Raw genomic sequence first — 10,428 nt, 5'->3', positions numbered from 1 at the left:
TCAAGGCATGTATGTTGGATCCTTTGGCTCTGTCTCCTGAACCTCATAGACGCTTTTCCACATCCCACATCTCCTCCTCTTTTTGTGTGTGGATAAATAGCAACTTTTTTTTTTTAAACCAATCTGTCTTCCAGCTGAAGATTTCTCTCCTGAACATTATCGGCTATACTATTAAACACATGTATGGAATTCTAAAATTTAAATTATCTTCTTTTTCAGTTTCAGAGTTTCCTTTTTTAAAAAAAAATAGTTCCTAGTTTTCTGCTACAATTCTACATCTTATCATCTGATTGCTTTCATTTCAAACATAATTATTTTGAAGTCTATGTATCATAACGTGCATATCTGGATCTCTTGCAAGTCTATAATCTTTTTTTTTTATCTTCTTCATATGGCTTATAACTTCTTTATTGATCACAAGATGTCGTGTATGAGTGTTACCTTCCTCCAGAGAGGATTGAGTTTGAGTCTTACAAGCACTTTGGGTAAGGACAGATCTCCTAAATTTGGTCTAAGATTAAATCAAACCTGTTTGCTCATTTCTAAATTGTAGCCCTTCTTGTGTCCTAATAACTGGAGTGGAAGTGTTATGTCCTGTATTCATGTATCAATTTGAACTGAACTCAGAGGGAAGAGAGCTATGACTACCTGTCACTCTTAACCAGCCAACACAGAAGGCACAGTCCAACAAATGCATGGTTTTCAGGTGCAAGACTCTTCTGACTGTTGTTTCATGAGCTTTAGTAAGTTTAAGTTTCAGGGTCTAAGATGAACTTAATCAAGCACAGCTCTAGTAGAGCAAGTTTTGCCTCATGTAAACGTATCGGGCTTTTACGCATTGATGAGTATAAGGCTTCTTATTCTCTTTATAGGCAAGAATATAAAGACAGTTAATTACACATGGCACTAAGAATATGATTCTATCCTTTAAATTTTAAATAATAGGTACTAGTAAGTATTACCAGATCATTTACTCCAGATTTTGATTCTCTTTAGATCTTTTTATTTCATCTCTCTCTCTCTCCATCAGTCCATCCATCCATCCATCCATCCATCCATCCATCCATGCTTCTCCCACTCAGTTTGGTGTGAGGGACAAATACGTGCCTCCCCACCCAGGGTGAGGGTGAAAAGTGATGGCCCAATACCCTATTACTCTGGGCATTTGAGGTCTCCTACTTTCACTTCAACCCTTTTATATCCTCAAGTAAGACCTCCCACACTTTTTTTTTTTTTAGTTTCCTCCTACCTTTACCTAGATTTACAATATGTTGACAAAAGCCTTTGAAGAATGTACATAATTAATAAAAATATAACCTATGAGTTTAGGCTTATTGAGTAATTGTTATTTAATTTTCTCTAGCTTTCTCTTTTTTTCTCAAATGTTGAGCGATAACCAAATATATTTACCTCTTATCTGAACAATAACAATGTTGTTACTTTTATAACAGGATTTTTCATCTTTTTTAAAGTGGGGTTAAAATTATTACTTTCAAATATGTCCTGAAAGCCTGTTTAATGACTTAATCAATTGCCTGAATTATAATTTAGTATTAAAATTATTTTGTCTTTAAATAAGTAATCAGTCCTCTTCCTCACCACTTCTTAGTCTTCTTGCAGTGTCTTGGGAGTAAAATGCTATGGTTTCTATACAATATTACGTTGAAATCAGAACTGAAATCTTTTAAAGATCCACTAAAATAATCACAAAATGTATCACTTTAGGCATCCTTGAGATGGACAGAACTTATTTCAAGTGAAGTCCCTAAATAATGTCCACTTGTTTCAGCTTTTCTCCTTCTTCAGGTTGGATGGAGCACCATGGAAATTCACTGAAGACTGCTACCCGGGAGATTCAAGAGGGAATTGTTAAAGGAGAACTATCCAAACTTTGTCCTTTCCCTTTGCAGCCTAAGCAGGAAAGAATACTTATAGGCAAAGTAATAATAGATGAACATTCTAAGAAGAATATTGTCTGGACTCAGGAGCTGTGGCTGTGGCTCCATGTCCGATGACCCAAAGTTTATGGGGTTCAGGTCCAGAGAAATGGACTTCTGCCACTGAAGACTCGTTAGGGCTGATGCTGTCATGGTGCTAGAAGGGAAACGTTATATTCATCTCAGATCTGCCAACTGTCCAGCTGCCATCCCAATCAGCATGGCAAAAATTCTCTGAACTTGGACTAGAGAAAACACAATGAGAGCCAGGCTAGTCAATGAGCCTAATCATGGGAATGCTAATAATAGCAGACCTTTGTTGAGCACTTAACCATGAGCCAGTACTTCTGTGAGCAGTCTGTATTAGCCCATATACTCCTCACAACTGTAATGAAGCTGGTGCTGTGATGATGACTGTTTTGCACGTAAGAAATGAGGCCCAGACAGGTTAAATAGTTCGCCTATGATCGCTCAGCCAGAAAATGGTAGAGGTGGGGTTTGTAGTCAGGTATGTCTAATGCTGGTTCCCAGGATCCCATCGTTCGTTAGGCTTTTCCCACCTCTCAAGTCCAGTCTCTCAGCAGAGCACTCTGGTCTTCCAGAATGTGGCTCAGAACCTCCCTGCCTCTCTTCCACCAGGGTCTCCCCTCCCTAATCACCCCCCATGCTTCTTTTCTCTGGTCCTACAAGTTCAGGCTCCACTCCCCAAGCGTATCTTACACTTCTAAGATTCTTTGCTTTTGTTCATTACCTGTGCTTTAAAGGTACTTGCCCTTCTTCCCTGCCAAACCAACTCTGTCATCCATCAGTTCCCTGTGCAAATGTCACTTCTTGTATGGATCCTCTCTCAGCTTCCTCTTCTTAACTCTTGGCCTCCTTAAATCTGTTCCCTCAACATCAAGTTCATGTTTTAGCACAGAGGTCAGCACACTATGGTCTGTAGGCCAAATCTGGCTCACTGCCTGGTTTCATATAGCCCACAAGCTAAGAATAGCTTGTATATTTTTAAATATTTGGAGGTAAAAAAAATCAAAAGAATAGTATTTTGTGGCACATGAAAATTATTTGGCATACAAATTTCAATGGATATAAAGTTTTATTGGTAAATAGGCATATTCATTTGTAGATGTATTGCCTATGGCTGTCTTGGCACTTCAAGAGCTGAGCTGAGTAGTTGCAACAAAGACATAGGGCCCAGTGTTTAAAATAGTTGTTATCTGCCTCTTTATACAGAAACAATTTGCTAACTCCTGCTTTAGAGTCCTATAGAGTGGTGTTTCAAAATAATGGGCACCCATGTGTTTCCGATTTTTATATCGCTGTGCCCAGCATGGGGCCTTGTTCTAAGTAGACAATAATTTAATAAGCCTATGAGTGAAAATTAACTGAATATAAAGAAAAGATTATACACCAAGAACATGGACTCAATATCATTTCTGTTACTGCTATCTCAAAGGAGGTTAATTTGATCAACATTTTTCACAAAGAGATAGCACAGTAATTCACAGATGGGAGCAGGAAACTCATTATCATTTATACACTGGAAGGGTCTAGAGGTGGGAGCAGTTTCAGGATTCCAGAAAGAGAAAATCACGTAGACTTAGCCACTTTGGGAATACCTGTGGCCATCTATAGAGACGCATGGCCAGCTGATGGAAACCTCTCAAGGAAGAAGCCAAGAAAATAGGTGCCCTGGCCTCCTCCTGCCCCTTCTTCCCATCTCTGCTCTATTAGCAGAGCTCACCCAGGCACTGGAGCCTGTCAGTGTCGGGCATGGAGGCAGGCTCCTGGAAAAGAGTGCAGGATGGAGAAGATAGCAACCTAGAGCAGCGAGGGGAAGATACCCTATATACAAACCGAGTGATGAGTCACATCTTCAGGCTTCCATTTCTTCACCTATAACATGGTCAGGTTGGATTATAAAATGTATAATGATACTAACAAGAAACAACAAGAGTAATAGAAGTTGTAAGACCTTATTGTGAACCCTACATTCACTTTGTCAAACTGCCTTCAGAATAAGTACCATCCCCCTCACACAACGAGAGACCGGAGGCTCAGGGAGCTATTGCAGGATACTCATTCACACAGCCGGTCAGTCGCCTCAGACCCCAATCCTGAAGTCCCTCTCTCATGTTTGCTTGCCAGAACCCCAATCTGGTTGCACTGGTTCGGGTGGTAGCTGCTTGGGGCTTCTGATGTCTTTTAAGTTAAACTCAACACTAAGTAGTCAGCCTTGGGTTACCTGTCAGCTCTTCTGGATTCACTAAATTCACACAGCCCTCCCTCTTATATCTAGTTTCCTGTAGACGCCAGTTCTGGGCAGAGTCTCCCCTCTGTCTCCCTGAAAGCAGAACTTCCAAGGAAACATGGTCCCCCATCCCCTACCCTCTTTCTTGTTACTATCATAATATAAGACTTGGGCAGGAGTCCTAGTAACAGAAACCTCATCAATAAAATTAGTCTGATGACAGACCAGTGTTTTCCAAGAAACACATCGAAGGCTGAACATTTTAGGTCTGAGCGCTGGTATGTTTATTTATTTATTCTGAGCAATTTGCTCAACACTGGAACCCTTGTACATCATAGCATGGATGTGATTTCTTAATTATTCATGCCATTAATAATTGACACCATTAATAACACTGTAATACCATTAATAATTGAGTACATAAAATGGAATTCTCTGGAATTAATTTATTATCATTAATTTTCTGTGCCAGCTTACCAGAGCTCATTAGGATGGTGGTCAGGGTCTGTGCATCAAATTATTTAACTAGTCATCTTCAGGCTTAAAAGGCCAAGGAATTGTGGAATTCATTCCAACCACTTCCTCTCCTTACCATAAATGGTCCCCCCTCTTTTGCCTTTTATCCCTCGAGGAAAGGGGGGTAAGCTTCTTGGGAACACCTCCACAGAATTCAGCTTATGTCCCTGCTGGCTTATAAAATAGGGCTAACAAAGAGGAGGGAAGCAGGCTGCCTGTGGGACTACAAAGTCTTGCAGCAAACCTGTCCTCAGGGCTACCAATTCTCCCAAGACAGGTCCAGGGCTCAGCCCTTTCCTGCCGTAGACCCCAAGGGCTGTGACTGCTCCCCTTCCCTAGTTAAACCTTTGTCCACCTATTTCCTCCTACACGATCTCTCTTCCTTAAATTGACCAAAGAAAAATGTTCCTGTCTTCCCCATCTCATCTTGATGCTGTTCCTAAAGACGAAGCCATGGACACTTTTTAAGAGTTTCAGAGCCTATACGAATCATGACTAAGTCGTTGATTTTACAGAACTCCTATTCTCATGTGGGGCAGGTGCAATTCATTGAACCTAATGTATCTATAAAATAGTCTAATACCTACAGTGAAGGTAAGAGGGTAGCCAGGAGAAACACTGTCCCAGATGCCTGTTCTAGAAAGGACCTGATGATGCCCAGGTGAAGGGGAGGGTCAGCAGACAGCCTCCAGTTCTCGGCATCTTCAAGGTCTACCAGGGGACCTGCCCCGTCTTAGAGCATGGCCTTACCAGGTAGAATGACCAACTCATCCTGTTCGTCTGGAACTTTCTCGGCACCAAAAGTCCCGCAGCCCATGATTGGTCTCTGGGCTGAAATCCGACTCCATGGGCATGTCTTTAAAAACAAGCATATTCACCCTAAGCATCTGACAAGGCCACTCCTCTGTGAAGTTTTAGGTGCATTGTCTGGACAACAGACCACTGTGATTGTGCTCTTCCTCCCCTCCCCCACACCAGCCAAGCTGAGTATAGCTGCCCACAAAGCCCACTGGGATCTTCTGACAAGAAAATTAATGTGATATATTTCCTCCCATGAACTCCCATAACACTCCATAACTTTCTAATGGCGCTCTCCACATTTCATTTTTTATTATAGCTATTGCCAAGCTTGTCTTCCTCTCTCCCAAACTGTGAGCCTCAGACCCCATGCCAGTGACTGCCATGTTTGTGAATGAAGAAATGAGGGAATGGATGGCCCATTGCAACCTACACTTCCATCTCTTGGACGCCCATTGACACTTGAGAGCCCCCAACTGGGATAGGCTACACGTATGTGAAAACCTGTGACACCAAAAAACATATATTCTTCTCCTGCTTCCACCTGAAATCCTATTTTGCTTAACTCCAAGGTTGGTTTGTGCAGGAATAAATCTGTTAAATAATAGATGCAAAATCACTTTAGGAATTATTTATGTGTGAGGTTAAACATAGAAATATGTCTGTGTCTCTGTTTAAACACAGCCTAATCCAGTCCTTGAAACAGGGCAAATGTATCAAAATTGCTCTTCTAAGTTGTACAGAGGTTTTCTGATAAAAAGAAATAAACTACCATTATTTAGGAGCAGATACTTAATACTAATCTTCTCTTAGTGGATTGAATGGTTTGGTTAGCTTTTTAGGATCTTTGAAAATCTTATCTGTGCACACTGGAGCCTTTTCCCCTTGTGTCCCTGGAGGTATATTTAAATAGATACAATCATGTGCTCCAGAATGCCAATTGTAGGCATTTTCCCATCTCTCTGACCTTGTGGAACCCTTCCCCTGGATTTAGCTGTCCTGATTAACCAGAGGGGAAAAATTTATAGTATCACCTGGATGCTTTGATGAAGGATACTGAACCCGTGATAGAAATCTTCTCCCTGATGAAACTTATCAACTATTAATTAGTTCACTGAACTGACCAGGGATCCATCTGCATCAGATAATATTAAATGCTAGGGAAAGGAAACATCTGGGACTCAGAGGCCACTGCATTTGAAACTCTTTGCCTTCCTGCCGCTGAGGTTTGAGATTGGGGGGTACTGCTGTAAATTCACTTTAAAACTCAGTTCCAGCTGAAAATGTTAGGTCTTATGTTAGCAGGTAACATCACCTGGCATACTAAACATTGATTACTAAACATTGATTCATTCATCTGTTTATTGCCTATCTCCTTCTATATGGTTAGGGATTTTTGTGAAGAGTGCATAGCACGCACAGTAAATTCTTATCTGTTGAAGTAATGAATGACAAATTTGTGAATTTTCAAACTCGTGAAAATCTCAAGTGAAGGGACCCTTAAAATCATCTAGTCTAACTTGTGTTCTGCGCGTCTCTGAACAGTCATCACCTTGAACACGATCCATTCCAGGAAAAGGGGCTCATTACCTTTAAGGAGAGGCAACTCTACCAACTGGCTTTAATTGTGGCATCGAATAAGTTTGCTTACAGGAAACCATTTCCATAAAGCCACACCTATTTTGTACATGTTACAATGAGATGAGTCTGTAGCTACCCCAGAGTTAGTAATTAATACTTTCCAATAAAGTCAGATGCATTTTTTTCCATTTATTGAATTGTTCCTATACTCTTGATGCTTTGGTTTATAATAATTCTCATAATAGTGCAATGAGGTAATCTTTAGTGTACCCATTATCCAGATGGGCCAAATGAGCTTCAGAGAAGGTCCTACTAAGGCATTTGGCTAACAAGTGGCAGAGAATTCTCCGTCTTCCTAGTGTTACTATGCTCATTGCTCAAATAATGAATACTTGCAGAACGTTTAGCTCACAAAGTCCCCAAACAAGTCTGTCTCTCCCTAAATTTACTAGCTCCTAATGAGTAAGGAAGGCATTATCACCCTGGAGCTAGAACTTGAAAGACATGTTCAGAACAGTAAACAGTGAAGTTAAGACAAGTTAATTTCATATTTTATACTGTAATATCATACCACTACCAAAAAACCTTATCTGATCCTTACAGTGTATCAACCCCTTCCAAAAATTTGACATTTGCTTCAATCATTGAATTTCTAAACACATCCATATTCCATGGTTGGAGCTGAAGGGGCGAAGATGAACAAGGACAGGAAGGCTCAGGAGTGTCATGGAAGGCAGTAAGAGTTTGGTGTCATGCTTGCTTTGGGAAACCAGGGCAGGGCGAATGTTTCATTCTGCTAGGCTTTTCAGCTGGTTATGAATTCATCTTTCTTCCCTACTGGATCATCAGTGTCTTGAGGGCAAGAATGTTAATGGGGACACTTTGACATCCTCTTAGCATATGGCATAGAACTTGGTCCAGTGTTGGCGCAAGTGATGGTGGCACTATTGTATAACACACGCTGCTATTTACACAATGACATAGGCACTCATCTGCTCAAAGACATCAACAACCCTACATGTAATAGGTTGGGGCTGCTCTGAAAGTATTCACACCTAAGAGGATTGATTGAAGTAGCTAGTGGCTCAGGGGAAAGATGGGCCACCAGATCAAGGGCTGAGACTTGGAGGGGAAAGGTAGGTGGTCTGAGGGCCAGGGCCAGGTAATGGATGCTGCAGGGGGATCTTATGATGGCCTCAGGAAAGCTCCTCAAGGAGAAGTCATCCATACTGTGCCACCCTAGAGGGCACTGACCAGACTCTATCTAAGCCTGCCTCAACTCTGGGGAGACTGAGGAAGACTAGTGAGGGAGAAAAGAGGGAAAGAAAGGAGAGAAAAGAAGGTGAGTGTATATCTCTTCCTCACTGCAGGCTCCCCAGCATGAAGCAGAACCTGAGCTGGCATAGGAGGGAAATCTTTAACTGCATTAGTGGGTGGTGGTATATACTAGACCGGATGCTTTCATTACTGAAATGAGACTGTTTTCGTGCCTGAAGGTGACCAGAGAATATATCTCAAAGTCTGAGAAGACTGGGAAATTTAAAAGCCAGCCTCTAGAAGCCCACTACACAGTTTTAAAGGGACAGCTAAAAGAAAGAAGAAAGCTGCTGTCTGTTTCATGATCAACAAAATTCGTTGACACCGACTTGATATAAGACAGGTTACACAAATGCGAACCTTCCTTTATTATTTAAGGACTTAACATGAGCACTTCCTCAAAAAGAAATTTCATAACTATTTCATGGTTGTGTAATGATCCATCCAATGAGTGTGCTTCCTGGGTGATTGGGTGTTTGGGTCGTTTCAAGTAATTTACGCTCAGAGTTACTACACACACAACCACTTGTTGTCTTAAGTGCATATTACTGCTCACCTGGGGGAATGAACCCGAAAATTAGATTTTCAAGAACCTTGGGCTTCTTTCAAACAATGGACTGATTGTCCCACTTGAATTAACTTCTTCAGAAGGATTTTAGACAGGAAATGGGAGGAGACTCTGTCCTGCTCAGAGCCGGGCTCTCATCTGTCCAAATCAGCTCTGCTCCGAGCTCCCGTAGAAGATATCAGAGATGCTGCAGATTGAACAATGAAAGTAGCCCCTGAGTTAGTTTGATTCCAGGACAGATAGCGCATATGATGTAAGAAAACCCCTTTCCCTGTTAAGTTCTTGAACATATCCTGGATCATTGAGCCTCAGGACCCGCATTATCTCATTAGGGCCATAAAAGAACCTGGACTGGTGACCAAGACAAATGCATTATCCCCATTTAGCAGATGAGGACACTAAGGCTCAGTACTTTTCCAAACTCAATCTACTGTTGGATAGCAGTGCCTGAGGGCCAGAAATATGCATATATTATAAGCATATATACATATGTATATCTATGTATATATTAAGAGAGAAATATATATGTATTCATAATTCAGGTATGGACACACATATTTGACACTATTTACAGTAGTATGGTGTTCATGTGTATAGACATAAAATCTTGACACTGTTTGCAATAATCTGGGACTGGAAAGGTTTGCTTGGATAATGAAGGCCCTGGGATCTGTTATGGTCTGATTTTCACTGGTGCAGTATGTGTTCTACAAGTCTTCAGACTCTTGAATTTCAAGCCAGAGCTGTGCATTTAGCAATTAGGAAAACTCAGTGAAGTATGGCCTTGCAGAGGAAGAGAGCTCTATTCAAAGTGCTTTTTAGAATATACAACATTTCCTTCCCTTGATGAAATAGTGATCTAAGCATTCCATTATTCAAACATGGGGCGAATAATAATAAGGCACTGGCTGGGACTATTAAAATGGAAAAAGTACTTAGAGGGATTTATAAGTTTTTTTGTATTGAAACTTGTTCAACCTCTTCTCTTAGCAAAAACATTCCCAAGACTTGATTTGACTCCTTTGCTACATGCTATTTTATTTTCTGCGTAGGTCAGAGTTTGCGGAGAAATCCTAGTTGTGTGCAACGTCAGAGGCAGTGGGTTATAGAACCATCAAAAGTAAAGACGGAATAGCTGCAGAGCTATTGCTTATGTCCTGTGAGGATGAATGCTGGATTCCACCCTGTAATACATTCCTCATGTAGTGTAGCTGAGTCTGATTTCAGTGGTGGGTGTAACTGAGACCTTTGCCCTCAGATGCATTGCAAGGGGCTGCGGACAACAAAGGCCACTCGAGGACTGACAAGGAGTCCTCTTGGAATGAGTGTAATTCAAAACCCATCACAGAGTTTTATTAGAACCAGGGAAGGCGACAGAACTATTGGTCACGACTCCAAAGAAGCTAGAGAAATCCCACATGCTTTGGCGACTGCTGCAAAGCCATTGCCAGTGCCAGAGG

This window comes from Ursus arctos, unplaced genomic scaffold (assembly GCF_023065955.2).
Source record: "Ursus arctos isolate Adak ecotype North America unplaced genomic scaffold, UrsArc2.0 scaffold_6, whole genome shotgun sequence".
NCBI lineage: Eukaryota > Metazoa > Chordata > Mammalia > Carnivora > Ursidae > Ursus > Ursus arctos.
This window is presented reverse-complemented; position numbering follows the sequence as displayed.